Raw genomic sequence first — 15558 nt, 5'->3', positions numbered from 1 at the left:
CTATTGTTTTAATTGCTGATAATGGACTATCTGACACATAGTGAAGTGAACCTTGTTTTGAAGACATTTATACTTTGGCACCCCACAGCATTCTTCTGTCTCAGGTCCACGCTTCAAGCATGTGCTGTGTCAAGACATAGTTCTTTTTGCTTGTTTTAAATCTGCTGAACTTGGTAGCTTTCTGGGAGGGAGGGAGGGAGGGAGGGAAGGTAGGAAGCAGGGAAGGAATGAGAAACCTCACATTATTTTTAAGATTTTGAGAATACTGAAGTGAGTGTTCACCTGTGGATCATCTTGTCACCATTATTAATAATATAAGGAAAGAGACAGCCAGGTTGCATAATCCTTCCTGCATCTGAGAGCCATGGTGACTGGCTCGAATGCCTCTGGAGCTGAAGGGCAGGGAGCTCAAGGAGCCATCCACAGCTAGGAAAAACCTGCTCCCAAAGGGCAGCTGCTGGGGCAGCCACCGTTGGCTCTGACTTTGCCTGCTTGAGTATTTAGCTAGCAGAAGGGTCCCAGTGGGAGTACAGTCGGAAGAAAATGACCAGAAGTGTATTTGGTATGTGCCAGCCTAGATCTATACAGCTCTAGAGCGTTTTTATTACTTTCATTTCTGAAAAACGGCCACTAATTGCTGTCTTCTTGACTACTGCTGAACACTCAGGCAATAGTTTTGCAGAACTGCCTGCAATGACTTTCAGACTTGTTTTTTGCTTAGTGATAGCTAGTATAGATACCATGACTGTGATGGTGAGGCTAGTTAGATCTCTCCCTTTTTTGTGCTTGTTGACAATTTTATTTTGCTTCTGTCACTTACATATGTGAAACCATGAATGGTACAGTTTCAGGTATTACAGAGATTTTAATATACTGTATGAAAGGGTGGTTAAGACCATGACAAACAGGGGTAGAAGCACTTCAGATTTTTATTATACACATTTTCAAACTGTAAAGACATTTAAGATGTTTATTCTAAACCATATTGTTTTATTTCTTTACATTCCAGATGAAGTTTTGATGAAATTCTTCACTATAGTTTTTGAGGACAATATTTTTTAGGAATAAGTAAGTCCAATACAGAAGGTTGATAAGCTTTAAAGACATTGTAGTGGTTTAACCTTGGCTATGTGCTAGGTGCCTACCAAAGCTGTTCAATCATTCCCCCTCCTCATTTGGACTGATGAGAGAACATACAATGAAAAGCTTGCACGTCAAGACAGGGACAGGGACGTCACTCAGCAATTACCATCACAGGCAAAACAGACTCAGCTTGGGAAATTGCTTTTATTTATTAACAATCAAAATAGAGTAGGGAAAGGAGAAATAAAAACTGGATCTTGAAACACCTCTCCTCATCCTTCCCTTCTTCCTGGGGTTTCTTCCTCCTCTGCCCTAGCAGTGCAGAGGGACAAGGAATGGGGATTACAGTCAGTTCATCACAGATGGTCTCAGCTGTTGCTCCCTCTCAGGGGAGGCCTCCTCACACTTCCTGTGGTACAGTGTGAGGTCCCTCCCATGGGAGGTAGTCCTCCATGAGCTTCTCCAATGTGGGTCATTCCCATGGGCTACAGGGCTACAGTTTACGAATTGCTCCAGTGTGGCTCTTGTCCACAAGCAAAACAGTCCTTCAGGAATGAACTGCTCTAGCACAGGTCCTCCACAGGGCCACAAGTCCTGAGAGCAAATCTGCTCCAGTGTGGCCTTCTCCCTGTCCATTGGTTCACAAGCTCTGCAAGGAACTTGCTCCAGCGCAGGTGTCCTACAAGGTCACAGCCTCCTTCAGGCATCCACCTGCTCCAGAATGGAGTCCTCCACAGGCTGCTGGTGGATGTCTGCTCTACCATGAGCCTCCATGGGCTGCAGGGGCAGGGCCTGCCTCACCATGGGCTGCACCATGGGCTCCAGCGCCTGGAGCATCTCCTCTCCCTCTTTCACTGACCTTGGCGTCTACGGAGATGTTCTCACATTCTCACTCCCTTCTTCTGCTGCAGTTTTTTGCATCTGTGTAGCAAATTCTTCTTCTCAAATTTGTAAATCCCAGAGGTTTTACAGGAGGACTGGACTAGATGATCTTTTGAGATTCCTTCCAACTCTTAAGGTTCTGTGATTCTGTATGATTCTGTGAATTGGCTCAGCTTTGGTCACCAGCAAGTCCATCTCAGAGCCTAATGACACTGGTCCTATCAGTTACAGGGGAGGCTTCTAGCAGCTTTACACAAAAGTCACTTCTGTATCACCTGCTACCAAAACCTGGCCACAGAAGCCCACTACAGACATATATTAACTGTTAGTTTCAGTGACTCACAATTTTGGATGTTTTGACGATCTGCTGTAATGTACATGAGAATTAAAACCACTTACTACAAAGTGAAAAGCTCTGAGGAATCTCAAACCTGAAAGTTTTCCAGTTTACTCAGTTCTACAGATTTTAATAAAAGCATTTGGTCTTGCAAAAATATTTATTTATGATCCATTATTACAACAGTTGAAACAACATTGATATCTGTTTCAACTTTTTTTTTTTTTTAGAAAAAATGATGCATTACTATGCATGAATAACTCAGTGGCATGAGACAGAGGTAACCAAAGGACACACTCTAGGTGTGTCAAACAAGTTATGACAACAACTGTTTAAAGTTTCCTTTGAGCTTGTTCAACTGAATGATTAACTGAAGAAAGTGCACTATCAAAGGTAACTACTCTTTGCGAGTAACATAAGTTGTTCACTTGTTTGTTAAAAAGCCCAATAGCTAAACTGCAAATACTATGTATGCCAGTAGTGTGTTAGATTGATTATTGCCAAATCTAAACCTTTCTTGCAGAGATAATTCTTGATATATATCCCAATTCTGGAAAAGTGGCCCTGTAGGGGTAACACACTTGCTTTCAGAGAGTATTTATTTTTATCTCAAATTACACTCCTTACACATGAATTAGATAGAACTAGCCTGGATTGGATTTGTTTATGTCCATCTTTGTGACCACCTAATTGCTGAATTTAAAAATTGACATAAACCAAAGGCATATTTCTAATTCAAATCAGTAGTGTGAAGGCCTGGGAAGTTCAGGAATGGGAAAGGACTTAAAGTCCAAGACATAGAGCAAGTGGTGGAGGCCCTTCAGCAGGTGGCACACTTCCCTCTGCATTGGCTGTGAGGGAAAGGATCTGCAGGGTGCTCAGGGCACTGGCCTTAGGGAATATTTCCCAGGTGCAAAACCAGAGAGCAACCATGTAGTTAGGAAGATTCCTATAACAGGTGCCAGTAGAGTAAAGGAGATAGGATAATATGGCCAAACTCCAGGTAGCTGCAGCTTGGTTAATCTAATTTTCTTATACAAAGTGACCTCTGCCATTTTGAGACACCAAGGTACTCTCCTTTACTCTGTTTTCAAGTTGTCCCTACCCACTACTAAGAGTGGTCTGCCTTTCTGTCTCTCTCCACTCCATACATGAAGTTCTCCACACATGAAGTGTGCAAGGTTTCATTGAATTGGAAGATAATGGAAAATTTAAAGTTGCCTATTTGAGAAGAATGCTAAACAAAAGGCTATCAGGTCTAATGTGAATATAAATAGGTAAGCTTTTAGAAAATCAAGTTGCTTAATTGTTTGTGTTATATATAACTTAGAAGTTAATTAAATCACACACCATGTCTTTGGCAGGCTCTTACTTTAGCTGTTCCTGAAAAAGTGGGGCAAGGTGGGGGAGAGAACCATAGAGGCCACCAGGAGCAGAGATCCACTTGCAGCCCGTGGAAGCTCCCACACTGGAGCGAGTGGATGCCTGAAGGAGGCTGTGACTCTGTGGGAACCCCATATTGGAGCAAGCTCCTGGCAGGACCTGGGAGTCCATGGGGAGAGAGGAGCCCACAGCAGAGCAGGTTTGCTGTCAGGACTTGTAATCCTGTGAGGGACTCACGGTGGAGCAGTCAGTACCTGCAGGACTGTTCTCCCAGTTCTCCCAGGGGCAGTGTGTGAGGAGCTGTCCCCGTAGGAGGCCCCATGCTGGAGCAGTTTGTGAGGAGCTGCAGCCCATGGGAAGGACCCACATTGGAGAAATTCATGGAGTACTGTCTACCGTAGGAGGGACCCCACAGTGTAGCAGTAGGAAATGTGATGAGGCCTCTCCTTGAGAAGAAACAATAGCAAAGTCCATCTGTAATGAACTGACTGCAACCCCCATCCCCTGCACCACTGGATGGGGAGGAGGGAGAGTCCCAGGAGGAGGGAGGGGTGAGAGAAGGCGTTTTAAGATTTAGTTTTACTTCTCATTTTTCCTGCTCTGTTTTGATTGTTTATTAATAAATCAAACCCTTTTCTCCCCAAGTTGAGTGTGTTTTGCCCATGATGCTAATTGCTGAGCAATCTCCCTGTTCTTATCTCAACTTGCAAACCTCTCATTATATTTCTCTCTCCTCTGTCCAGTTTAGGATGGGAAGTGATATAACTTGGCGGGCAAATAGCACCGAGCCAGGTCTAAAACACCACAACATGTTATTATCAAGCTGTTGATACACACAGCATGTTAGCTGTGCATCTGGAAGTAATTTCTGTGGAGAAAATAATTTTCTTTTTTAAAAACATTTTAAATATTTTTTCTTGAGAGAAAGCTCAATATAGCAGAAAAATATTTTTCCTTCAGGAAACAGAGCTATTTATTCATTACCAAGCAAACAGTAGTTCCCTTCCTTTGGGCCCTCCACCATAGTTACACACAGGCTTGTTCAAGTTAACCACCTTGGCTTCTTGCTCCTTCGCACCATTTGATACCATATGAACTTGAAGCTGTTGTGGATAACAAAGTGCTTCACTGTGACTTCTTTGTGTTCTGTGGAGAAGTCATGGGCACACTCCTCTATGAGGAAAGATTACCCTTGTTTACGTAGGAGAGCAGACAAACAAGATATAGCAGCCCAGATTCAAGGAATGCACAGGGAGGGAGTGTCTGAAGAGAGAACTAAGCAATATCTTTTTCTCTTTTCTCATTCAGGAAAAATGAAAGCAATGTGTACAAATGGGAAAGTAGAATGTTGTGGCTGGGAATAGATTTTATGGTATAAATGATATGTGCCACTCATAGCTGCTAGTTATCTCGGAGAAGAGCTTGAGATGGTCAGTAAAAGGTAGGCATCTCTCAAAAATGGCCTCAGTTATGTGTATTGATACAGCTGATTTTGTGTCATAAAGCAGGAGACAAATGCAGCCCTTTCAAGACTCTTAGCAAGTCTTCTAGTCCAGCTCAGCCTCCCTTCTCCCCCTCCTTCCCAGCCACAGAGCTGTTGTGGGTGTCCTCTCAGGCTCTCCAGAAGTCCCCAGGGAGGGGCTGGTGGCAGGGAACCCTGCTCACCCTCTCTGTTTGTTCAGCACCCCAGCATCCAGCTCTGGGCCCTGCTCTCACTCATGAGGGGTGAAAGAGCAAGTCCTCCAAAGAGGAGGAGGACAGAAGAGGGAGCATACCCCACTTCCAGCATTGGAAAGCCATCCCTGAATATCTTGCAGGGGGCAGAAGGGGCAAAGGGAACAAGAGATGCTGAGGTCCAGGCATTCAGAAGAAGTAGTGAAGGAAAACAGAAGATCCTACACAAATAAGCACAATGTGTTTTAATAACATTGATAAGAAACTATTAGTGTTTATTTATGAGGAAAGTAATTCCAAGACAGTTTCCCGTAGATTTTCTCACTTAATCAAACCTTAAGAAAAAGGATGATGAACAGCAAGATAACACCACTAATTTTAATATGTGCTCCTACTTTCAGAAAATTGAGTATATTTGGTCTATTTTGCTTTACACAACTCACACTGAAATCAATAGATAGTATCACTCCCTTTGTATACAGGAATTTTCTCTCTTGGTAGGGCTCTATCTGTAACAACTTTGTGAAGAAATAGTAAAGAACTTGGTACAGGTTTAAAAATCAAGTAATTTTTTCCCCAAGAAAGGAAGGATGAATTACTTAAAAATTGCTAGCTATTTTAGGAATGGTTCTTTAACACTTCAACTCAACTATACTCTTATTAAAGAATTATGTAATGCTTTCTATTCTCTACTTTGGGAGCAGCTCCATTTAGAAAACGGATGGATTCTGCATGTTCTGAGACCAAACCAAGTTTTCAGAATAATTTATTGTGTTTAATAAACTGTGAACATCATTGCTGAATAATATAATTCTGTATTGTGCTTGTACTAGCAGCAGCTGTGATGGCCAAGGTGCTTTCCAAGCAGCAAGAATGACTTCTAATCAATCTGAAAACTCTGTTCTTAAGCAACAGCTGTAAATCTCATACCTGAAAGCCCCCTCAGTTTTCTTCTCAGTTTAGTTAGAGTGATAGTTTTATTAAATGCTGGATGCAAATGTAAAAAAATGTAAATCTAGAGGGAAGTGATAGGATGGTATGATGAAAGGACATCATTATTAAGTTATGTTGTCACAAGTAAGTGAGATAAATTAATTCAGATGTCTCCTGCCTCTGTGGATTTACTGGCAGGAGTTTGTAAGGAAAACTAGCTGAGCATCCCAGCTGCAGTCCTTCTGTGGGACAATGCTCCTGTTTGATCCTCCCCATGGGAGGGAAATGGGGTATCAGTCAAGGATGAAAGTAAGTTTACACCCATTCCCCTATAATGGTGCACAAAGTGGGCAAAAGGAACCATGCAAAGATCTCTCTGCCTCTTTGTCTGGGGAGCGTGTTCTCCTCCAAGCTATGGACTCTTGCAGCTGCAAGTTGTGCAGCCTGTCAAAACCTGCTCTGGGGCTTGAGCCAAACAAATCATGTATGATAGTCGAAGTCTCTGAGCATACATGTAGCTTCAGTCTCTTCCCTGGGACCACTAAGGTGCTCACGAGTTCTAACTCCAGCATGTACCCTGTGGAACCACAGTGCAGGAAGTGGCTCTGGCTCAGATGCTGCAATACTGGGAGAAAGAGAACGTGGGAAAGGACACAATGCAAAACTTGTTGAGAAGACCAACATAATTGGAAAAAAAGACTTTTCTTTTGAAAAGTGTTATGGAGAAACATTTATTTTTACTTCCTTTTGAGAATAATTGTCGACAAATGTCGAAAAAAGTTAAATGTGCTGCTCAGGAGTCTGCAGCTTCCCAGATGGAAAGATACTGGCAGGTGTCATTTGGGGGCAGAAGTAAATGCAGTTGCTGTGGAAAGTGGCACAATGGGAAAACCTCAATTTAAAAAAAAATCCTAAGCACTTCTGTCTCCTGTTGACTTATTCTGACGTGACACAAAATAAAGATCACAAGCCCAAGGTCAATACGTTTACTCAGATAGAATAATTCCAGTCAAACAATACTCAGTGTCAGGAATGACAGTATCATGCTGCAAACCAGGAAAACTAAGACAGACATGTTCACAGACTTAACAAGGAGCAAGCGACTCTATTAGCTGTGGTTCAGTACTCTTAGCATTGAACATGCTGGCAGGAACAAGCCTTTGAGGCAACAGAAGTCATAGCTATAGTAAAATTATGATCACACAACTTGCTCATTCCTGTGTCATTAGAAGTGAATCACAAGAAATCCTGAGACTCTCCTGCACTGCCTGGACTGAGCACAAGGAAGTCCTGTGAACTTGACTCAAGGGCCACCGAAGTCAGTGGGGGCCAAGGGCCATATTAGGACAACAGGATGTTTATTAGTAGATTCTTTGTCCCTGTATTGCTAACCCCAAGCACCGAATTGTTATTAGTCCCTAAAGGGAAGGACTTAAAATTCTTAACCACTAAAGTTATGAAATAATGGTTTTATTTGCCCTGGCATCTGCTGTTAGAATGACTGCTTTCAGGATTTATCCAGATGCTCTTTCATTCTCATCCATGAGGCTTTTTCTTGACGTGAATCAAAGCAATAATCTCAGGTGGTAGCGTGAACTCTGATGTCACGGTCACAGTGCTGCAAGTTGGTGCTACTTTGGATCACCTTAGGGTAGCCTCCGAATGCTGAATGTGCTCTGAAGATTCGCTGAAGACCCGCCTTCAAACGCCCAGCGTGCCCCTGTGCCACAGCTAGGCCGAGAAGGGACCCCCGCGCTGCAGCGCGGGAGGGAACCGGCCGGGTGAGCATCCACGGCAGACCTGAGGCTGACAAACGCAAACCTCGCCCGGGTTAGCAGCAGGATCCAAGGCTGGGTCCGGTCCTGGTTCAACGACGGCTCCGAGAGCCGGCGGGCGAGCATTGTGCCGTCTTCTGGCAGCCCGGGCCGGGCCAAGCACCACCCCGCCTAGCCTGGCCTGGCCTGGCCTGGCCCCGCCAGGCCGGTGTTTCCCCTGCAGCGCCTCTGCCCCGGGGGCGGGCCTGCTGCGAGGCCAGCGGGGCTCTAGGGAACCGGCCCCTGCCCGGCCTGGCCCCGCCCCGCTGCCGGACGTTGCGGGCGCTCATTGGCTGCGGGCGGCCCCGTGAGCGACGGCGGGGGGATGTGGGGGCGTCAGGGTCGGGCGGCCGTTAGCCGGTTTGAGGGCTTAGCGGCGGCGGTCAGCAGCCTTTAGCGGCACTGTCCGTCTGTCCACGGACCGCACTCGGGGAAGGCGCTTCGCCGCGGCACTAGCGGCGAGAAGCTGTTAAAAATAAATGCGTGTGTCTGCGGCAGAGCCCAGGGCGTCTGGAGCGCCTTCGGTGTGCCTTCCGCGGGAGGGCTGCCTACCCGCCCTCCGAGGCGGCGGCGAGCCGCGCCGCGCCGGTGTGCTGCGCGGTCCCTTCTAAAGGGCTGTGTAGTGGGTGGTGAGCGGGGGTCGGGGCGGGCGGGCAGGCAGAGCCGTGCCCGGTCTCAGCAGCGCCTGCTGGAGCCGGGCGGAGCACCGCGGGCAGGCAGGTGAAGCCGGCGGCCGGCACGGGAAGCCCCGGAGTTGCATTGTTCTTTCTGACAGATAACGTGATCTTGACCGGGCAAGAGCGAGGGGGCGGAGGAGCCGGGGGGGGAGGGGGAGGAAGCGGAGGGAGGGGAGGGGGCAGGAGGATCCCGCGTCCTCGGAGGAAATTCTCAGGCCGGGCGGACGCGCGCCTTGTGCATAGCAAGTCGGGACTGGCTCTCCTGGGAGTTCCCTCGGCGGGGAGGGAGGGGAAGGGGGAGCGGCGATCTCCGCCGGCGGGGAGAGGCCGCGGCTTCGCCCTCCGAAGCCCTGCCTCCTCCCTCCCCGCCCCGGCCGCACGGCGCACCGCTCCCCTCGCCGCCTTCTCGCGCACACACACGCACACACACGTACGGGCGGCAGCGCCCATCACCCCGCGGCCGGGCGCTGCCGGGCGCACCCCGCTCGCTCCCCGCCGGCGCGCGGGGGGACCCGGTGACGTCACGGGCGGCGCGCTCCCCGCGCTCGCTCCGCGCTCGCCGCCCTGTAAGTTGTGTTCTGGGAAGTGGTGCCAGGAATAGCCCGGCGGATCCGCCTGCAGCGCAACGCGGAGCGCTCCCTCCCGCCTCGGCCAGGGCGGGCTGCGGCTCCCGGGCCCCCGCCTCTCCCCCGTGCAACACCAGCCCCTCCGCCACTGTCAGGGTGATGGTGATGATCCTTCCCCAAAAGAGGGAGAGAGATGACCTGCCTTGAGATAAATGCGTGAACCGGGCGCCTCTTGGCCGCTGGAATATCTCTGTCTGTCTTTATATATAAAGAAGCACCGCCAGCCACACCACTCCAGGCAAGCCCTTAGCAAAGGAACAACAAGAGCGCCCGGCGGGATCAACAGCAACAACAACAACAAGGGCACCGGGGAGGGCTTCCCTCCTTCCTCCTCTGTGACTTTCCAGGTGAGCAGCAGCGGCTGCTGCGGGCAGCCCGCCCCCCCCACCCCCTGCTCCATGCCCGCCGCTTGTCCCCTGTCACCGGCACCAGCTGACAGCCGCACCGAGCCGCCGGCGGGGGGCACGCCGGCGTCGGGGCTCGGGTGCGGGGCGCCGTGGGCATTGGTCTCGGGCCGCAGCGGAGAGAGCGCTTTGCTGAGCAGGGGGGCTGACTCCAGCGCCCCAGGCGAGGGGCGGCAGGGGTAAATGGAGGGCAGGCGGGGGGAGGGCGCCGGCGGGGGAAGCCGGCGGGGCTGTAAAACCGCCGGACCGGTAAGTCACCTCTGTGGTAGTGGCGGCGGCTTCTCTGGGCGCTGGCAGTCCCCGTCCCCGGGGCACTACGGCCGGCAGCCTTTCCCCCCGGCTCGGCGCCCCGCTGAGCCGGCGCGGGAGGGGGCCGGGACCAGGGACAGGCCTTTGTCGGTGACATGCCGTTAGGAAATGTGGGGAATACCCAGCTTGTAAGTGTATGCAGATGAGGAGCAGGCTGCCTTGCGTAATCCCCTCCTGTGGCGGGGAATGGGCATGGTCACCGCCGGGGAGAGGCGCCCGCGGGGGGGCCGCCCCGACGGGGCTCTCTCCGCGGCCTCCGGCGCCCTGCGGGGGGGAGGGGCAGCCGGTGAGGATGGGGGGGGGGGGGGTTGCACCCGGGGCCACTCGGCACAGCGGCGGGCAGGGCGCCGGGCGTAGCGCGGGGGTTGCAGAGGCTGGCTCCGGCCGCTTGCATATCCCCGCGTGGAGCGCCGGGGGGTCGGCTGGCACAAGGGGTGTCGGTACGTGGGGGGAGACCCGCCGCCGCGCCGGGGGTGCGCGTGTGTGTGAGTGCGTGTGCGCGCTGCGCCGCGGTGACTGTTCCCTGAAGTGGGTGGGACGTTGGCCCGTTCCGGGAATGTTCCATGACGTGTAAACGCCACAGGAAGGGGGTTAACGAGGGGCTCGGCCGGGGCCACCGCCGCCGGGGCTCTGCCTCCTTTCCCCCCACCCCCAACCGTCCCCCGGCGGCGGGGCTGCCACGGGGGAGGAGGCGGGGGGGCCAGCGGCGCCGGGGCTGCCGGGGGCACGGTCTCTTATGTAACGCGGGTACGTGTGCGACCGGCGGTGATTATGTAAGCGGCACGTCCGCGCCTGTCGCATCGGATACCTCACGCCGGCACCGCGGAGGGAGGCGAGCAGGGGCTCCGCGTCCCGCCTCCCCGTCTACAGTGGCGAGCGGCGCCGCAAGGGGGAAGCCCCGGTTTAGCCCGGCTGATGCTCCGCACCTCCCTGCGGGCAGCTGGCAGGCGGTACGTCCTTCCCCTCCGTGAGAGGGAGCCCGAGCCGAACGGGAAGGACGTGATACCTCCGCTGCAGGTGGTGCCCTGGATAAGTCCAGCCCGCGGGTGGGGACGCTGGGAGGCCCCGCCGCCTCACCCCTCCCGGCCGGGGGTCTCGGCCGGCCGCTGGCCAGCGCGTCTTGTCGCCGCGGACAGGCTGCCTGGGATCGCCCTAAGACAACGATAAAAGTCCTCCGAGCTTAATTTCCCAGAAAAGGAGTTCTCTGGTTTTCTTATTACTTGGCAGTAATAGTCAAAAGCTGTTTTGACGTGTTTTGTTGTTTTTGGGTTTTTTTTCCTCCCATCAAATGGAAATGAAACGTCTACTCAGACATTGCAGTTTTTTAAATTACAGTAACTTTTGTATACCTTTTTAAATGTAACTAAGAGACATACGAGTTTCAGTAGAAATACTTAGCTAAATAATTTCCCTTCTCGTATTTTAAAATGAAGTCAGCTGTAATATACATTCTATCTACTTTTGTATGTTGTTAACTATACTATGAATTACTATGAAAGAAGTTTGTGAAATGGTCAGGGTGGCAAAAGGAAGCCATCATTTGACAGCTCAGTGTAACTCTGCTAGGTGGAACTGTGTGCAGATGATACCTGCTGTGCTGCATCCCTGCAGCACACAGGGACGGTGGCCATTATTGGGCAGTTCTGGGGACACCATGTAATTACAGTCATTAATAAATTAAACCGGTCTAACAAGGTTCAAATTCAGTGGGCCCAGTTTGAAAATTCTGTTGTAGTTGTGAATTACCCCTGGCTACCAGAGGAATTTGATCCTCTGATTATGAGGACGCAGTGCGGAATCCTCAGTACTTTGATAGTGAAAATGATATACAGACATGCTAAAAAAGTGCATCTGTTTTTAAAGATAGGAGAGTCTCAGCCTGTTAGGTTTGCAGCACGTGGACATATTTGGATAGATGCACTGTAACCTGGGGGTTATGTTTATTTACTGTTAGATATGAAATCATTCCTTATCCTACCAGTCAGGAGATCCTTCTGAAACTTCAACTAGGGATTATTTGAAAGTTTCTTAATGACTTTTTTGTTAATTGTCATTTTTGTATAATGAGAGGGTATTTTTTGTGTGAGTTTTAAAAAGTTTTACAGATTACTCTCGTCATCTGTAAATACGTATAAAGTTACTGTGTTTTTTGGCTGTGCAAGGGCAGCAAGTGATTTGCTACAAAGTCAGAGTGTCATTAGTTTTGTTGATACAACATCTAAAGTTTTAGTGTTTTATAGACTCTTACGTTGATATTATTTTTCAATGGCTATATGCCGTAGCAGTTATATATACATCCTCGTGGAGGTGACGTGTTCAAACATCACTTTTACGGATAAGAATAAAATTGAGCAGCACTTGTCCCAAAACAAACGTAGAGGACTTTTAATTGGGTATCTAAGTACAGCGGTGTGGCAAGAGTGCAGAACACTTCTTTGTAAAGGCAGATTTTTAGATTCTCAAGTGACTAGATTGCCTCATATGTGAGATCTGTTTACAAACCTTCTTGTTACTATGAAGACAAAACACAGAGCCATATGCATTCATGTGGTCCTTGCTGAATAATGGTACATGTGTCTGCTTGAGTGTTTGGCAGTATATCATGTTTAGTTTATGTGGTGGCACCCTACAAGGCTATTCTTTTTTGAGTTTTAACTATTTCTAATACCATTGGCTGGACTTGGTTATCCGTAAACTAGGACTAAGTAAACTTAGGACACTGGTCTGCATGTTTGTAACTAAGCTAGACTTTTTAAAGCAGGACATTTATTGTTGAGCATTTTACCAAACTTCTCTATTAATTTTTTAAGGTGCTTGTTCTTAAAAGAATTAAGGTGAGTTAGAGCCAAACAAAAGCGAAAGTAATAACTACTCTTTTCTGTATTCCTCTTCTCATCATTTTCAAGTCATCAGCAGGGGCAATTAGTGTTACTGCTTTTGAAATTTAACCATGTCTGGTAAGACGAGCTATGTGTCTGAGAAGTGGTTTACTCAGCAAAATACTGCAATGCTTAACCATGAAAAAGAAAAATGCTTGCTATTTAAAAGTATTACAGTAACATGACTTGTACTATGAAATATGACAAGCTGTTTTTCAAATTTGAGTATGATGGGGCTTTGTAATAATCTACGGTCAGCTATTTGACAGTTTAATTTTTTTAATTGGCGGTTCAGATATCAATATTGATATTGATAGCTCATCAAGTAGTACTTCTATGTAGCTCTCACTCAACCCTGCATAATAATTCCAGGTAAACTTCCAGAGCTGATTACTAACTATCTCCTTCTGTTTTGAGTCCTAACATAAATCAGGTCCAGCAAAAGTTGGTTCATGTCAATGGCCTTCACAGGGTAAAGACAGGAAAATGTTTTATCTGTCTTACCTCAGTCATCAAGAAGAGGGGAAGCTGACAGTATGTGGTTTTAAATTATTGGTGCTCCTAGTACAGGGAATACATAAAGATTGTTGGATCTGATGGGTTGAAGTCTTCAGCAAGAGTTAATTGCTAATACTCTAGGGAGCTCCACAGAGTTGTTGAGTGTAGAGACTGCATACCTTTGTTGTTTGAAAAACGTCTGATAAGTTATGCGGAAACTGCTTTCAAAATTCTTTTATTTAAAGAGGCAGGTTATTTTTTTCTAATCAGATTTCTTAAATGGTATCTCCGAGGTAGTATGTTACAGAGTAAAATAACCCTTTCTGAAGTTACTTGTTTTTCTCCTGTAATTTAATGGTTTGGGTTTTGGTTTTTTTTTTTTTCCCCCTTCAGTAGAAGGAACTTCTAGCAGTTTCTGAAGAAGTGAAGAAACAACAAGGGGAAGTGTAAGCTAGATAAAAAATGGAGAATAATATTTTTCATGTTTCAATCAGTAAGTCTGGATGCTATGTTAAAGTAAAGTAGTAGAGAATAATCAGAAGAATGAAAGCTTCAAGCTTGTTGTGCTATTCTAATAGGAATTAGCAGTTTTGTAGAGTTTTCTTTCTCTTTTGGGGACTTAAACATCTTTTATAAAACTTTGCAACAACTGTTCTATTTCAGCAGGAAATATTAAAAAGCAATTAACTGGGGCCATATTTTTCATTCTGTGGTGAAATTAGGACTTGTAGAAGTATGGGTCTGAAAGCCTGCAAGAAAAAATCCACTTATTTAGAAGTACTAGAAGTTTTTCCTTAATAACCAATTGCTGAGCCCTTACTTGGACCTTAAGAAACCAAATTTGAATTCAGAGAGTATGAAAATCTCTCTCACAAAGCTATGAGCATGGAAAAGGGGTGAGAGGGTATGGGTAGAGGAAACAATCTGATGCAGTGTTTCCAAATCCCTGATGTGAAATAATCAGAAGACATACAAGTATCATATGCAACGTTGCTTGTCAAATTAAAAGTCTCTTGCCTTTTTGTTGTTTTTTTTGTTTTGTTTTGTTTTGTTTTGTTTTGTTTTTCCCAATTGGCTCATGGTTAATTTCTCACCGTCATTAGTATGGACTGAACATAAGAGTTTCTTCTTCCTCTGAGGAAGTTTTGTGGATTCATGGTCCTTATTTTCATTTGTCTTTCAGGCACATTTTGTACATTTGCAGAATGATCTCTCTCTGTTCTCTGTATTCCAGGGTAATAACAGCTATGCACAGACCACAAATGTTGATGGTCACAACATTGCTTGTGTTTCTGTATTTTCTCATTCTGCCCTGAGCATGCCTCTTTCACTGTTTCTTGCAAGCTAATATTGCCTTTTACTTTTTCATATAATTGTATATATGTGTAACCAAAAACCTCTATGTTGTTATTTTTTTATTACTTTCTCTGGATGGAGGTCTCAGGGTATATATACCACTTAGATGTCAGTATACTTTCAATATTGCAGTATATGAATGCGGATGTAATTATCTGATGTAAATTTCCCCCAGTACACAGTTACACTGATATGATTAGTTTGTATAGTGATTACATCATTTTTTTAGTTTGATTTTACACATTCTACCTCTGTCAGTGTAGACTTGGTCTTAACAGAAAAATTCTTTCCAACAGTGACATAGAAATTATAAGTAACAATAATTTAGTTGGTAATGGGTAAATGGCCATTTCATACATGTATGGGTTTGCTTTGTTGCGCCTCAATTTGTGCGTAGCAAGAAACTAGTATATTGTTTTGCTTTTTCTTGTGATTGACCATTCTGTCCTAATATGCTTACGGAATCTGAAAATTGCAACTCTAATATACAACAAATTTCAGCCTGCCCAAAAAAAAAAAGAATCTGTGTACTTAAAAATGTAAGTTCACTTCATTGCAACTGAAGTAAATTGGAATAAACTTCTGCAGCTCTGGATAAAATTTCTGATTTATATAAGCTGCCAAAGGGGAAGGGAAAAAGGTTGTACAATATTTTTTAAATGACATGTTTTAATTGCTGTTTGTGTCATGCAGGAGGACCTCA

General features: G+C 46.9%; 1 protein-coding gene across 9 annotated transcripts in view; it reads left to right on the top strand.

Moving 5' to 3' along the window:
• Positions 1-9143: 9143 nt before the first annotated feature.
• HIVEP2 (HIVEP zinc finger 2) overlaps positions 9144-15558 on the top strand; it is a 142053-nt gene continuing 135638 nt past the window's right edge. For all 9 annotated transcript variants that reach the window (XM_061990835.1, XM_061990833.1, XM_061990834.1 and 6 more), the window contains exon 1: positions 9144-9756. The gene's annotated coding sequence lies outside the window, so the exon portion shown is untranslated. The remainder of the gene's footprint in view (positions 9757-15558) is intronic.

The sequence above is a fragment of the Colius striatus genome, chromosome 2 (assembly GCF_028858725.1).
Source record: "Colius striatus isolate bColStr4 chromosome 2, bColStr4.1.hap1, whole genome shotgun sequence".
Lineage (NCBI taxonomy): Eukaryota > Metazoa > Chordata > Aves > Coliiformes > Coliidae > Colius > Colius striatus.
This window is presented reverse-complemented; position numbering and strand designations above follow the sequence as displayed.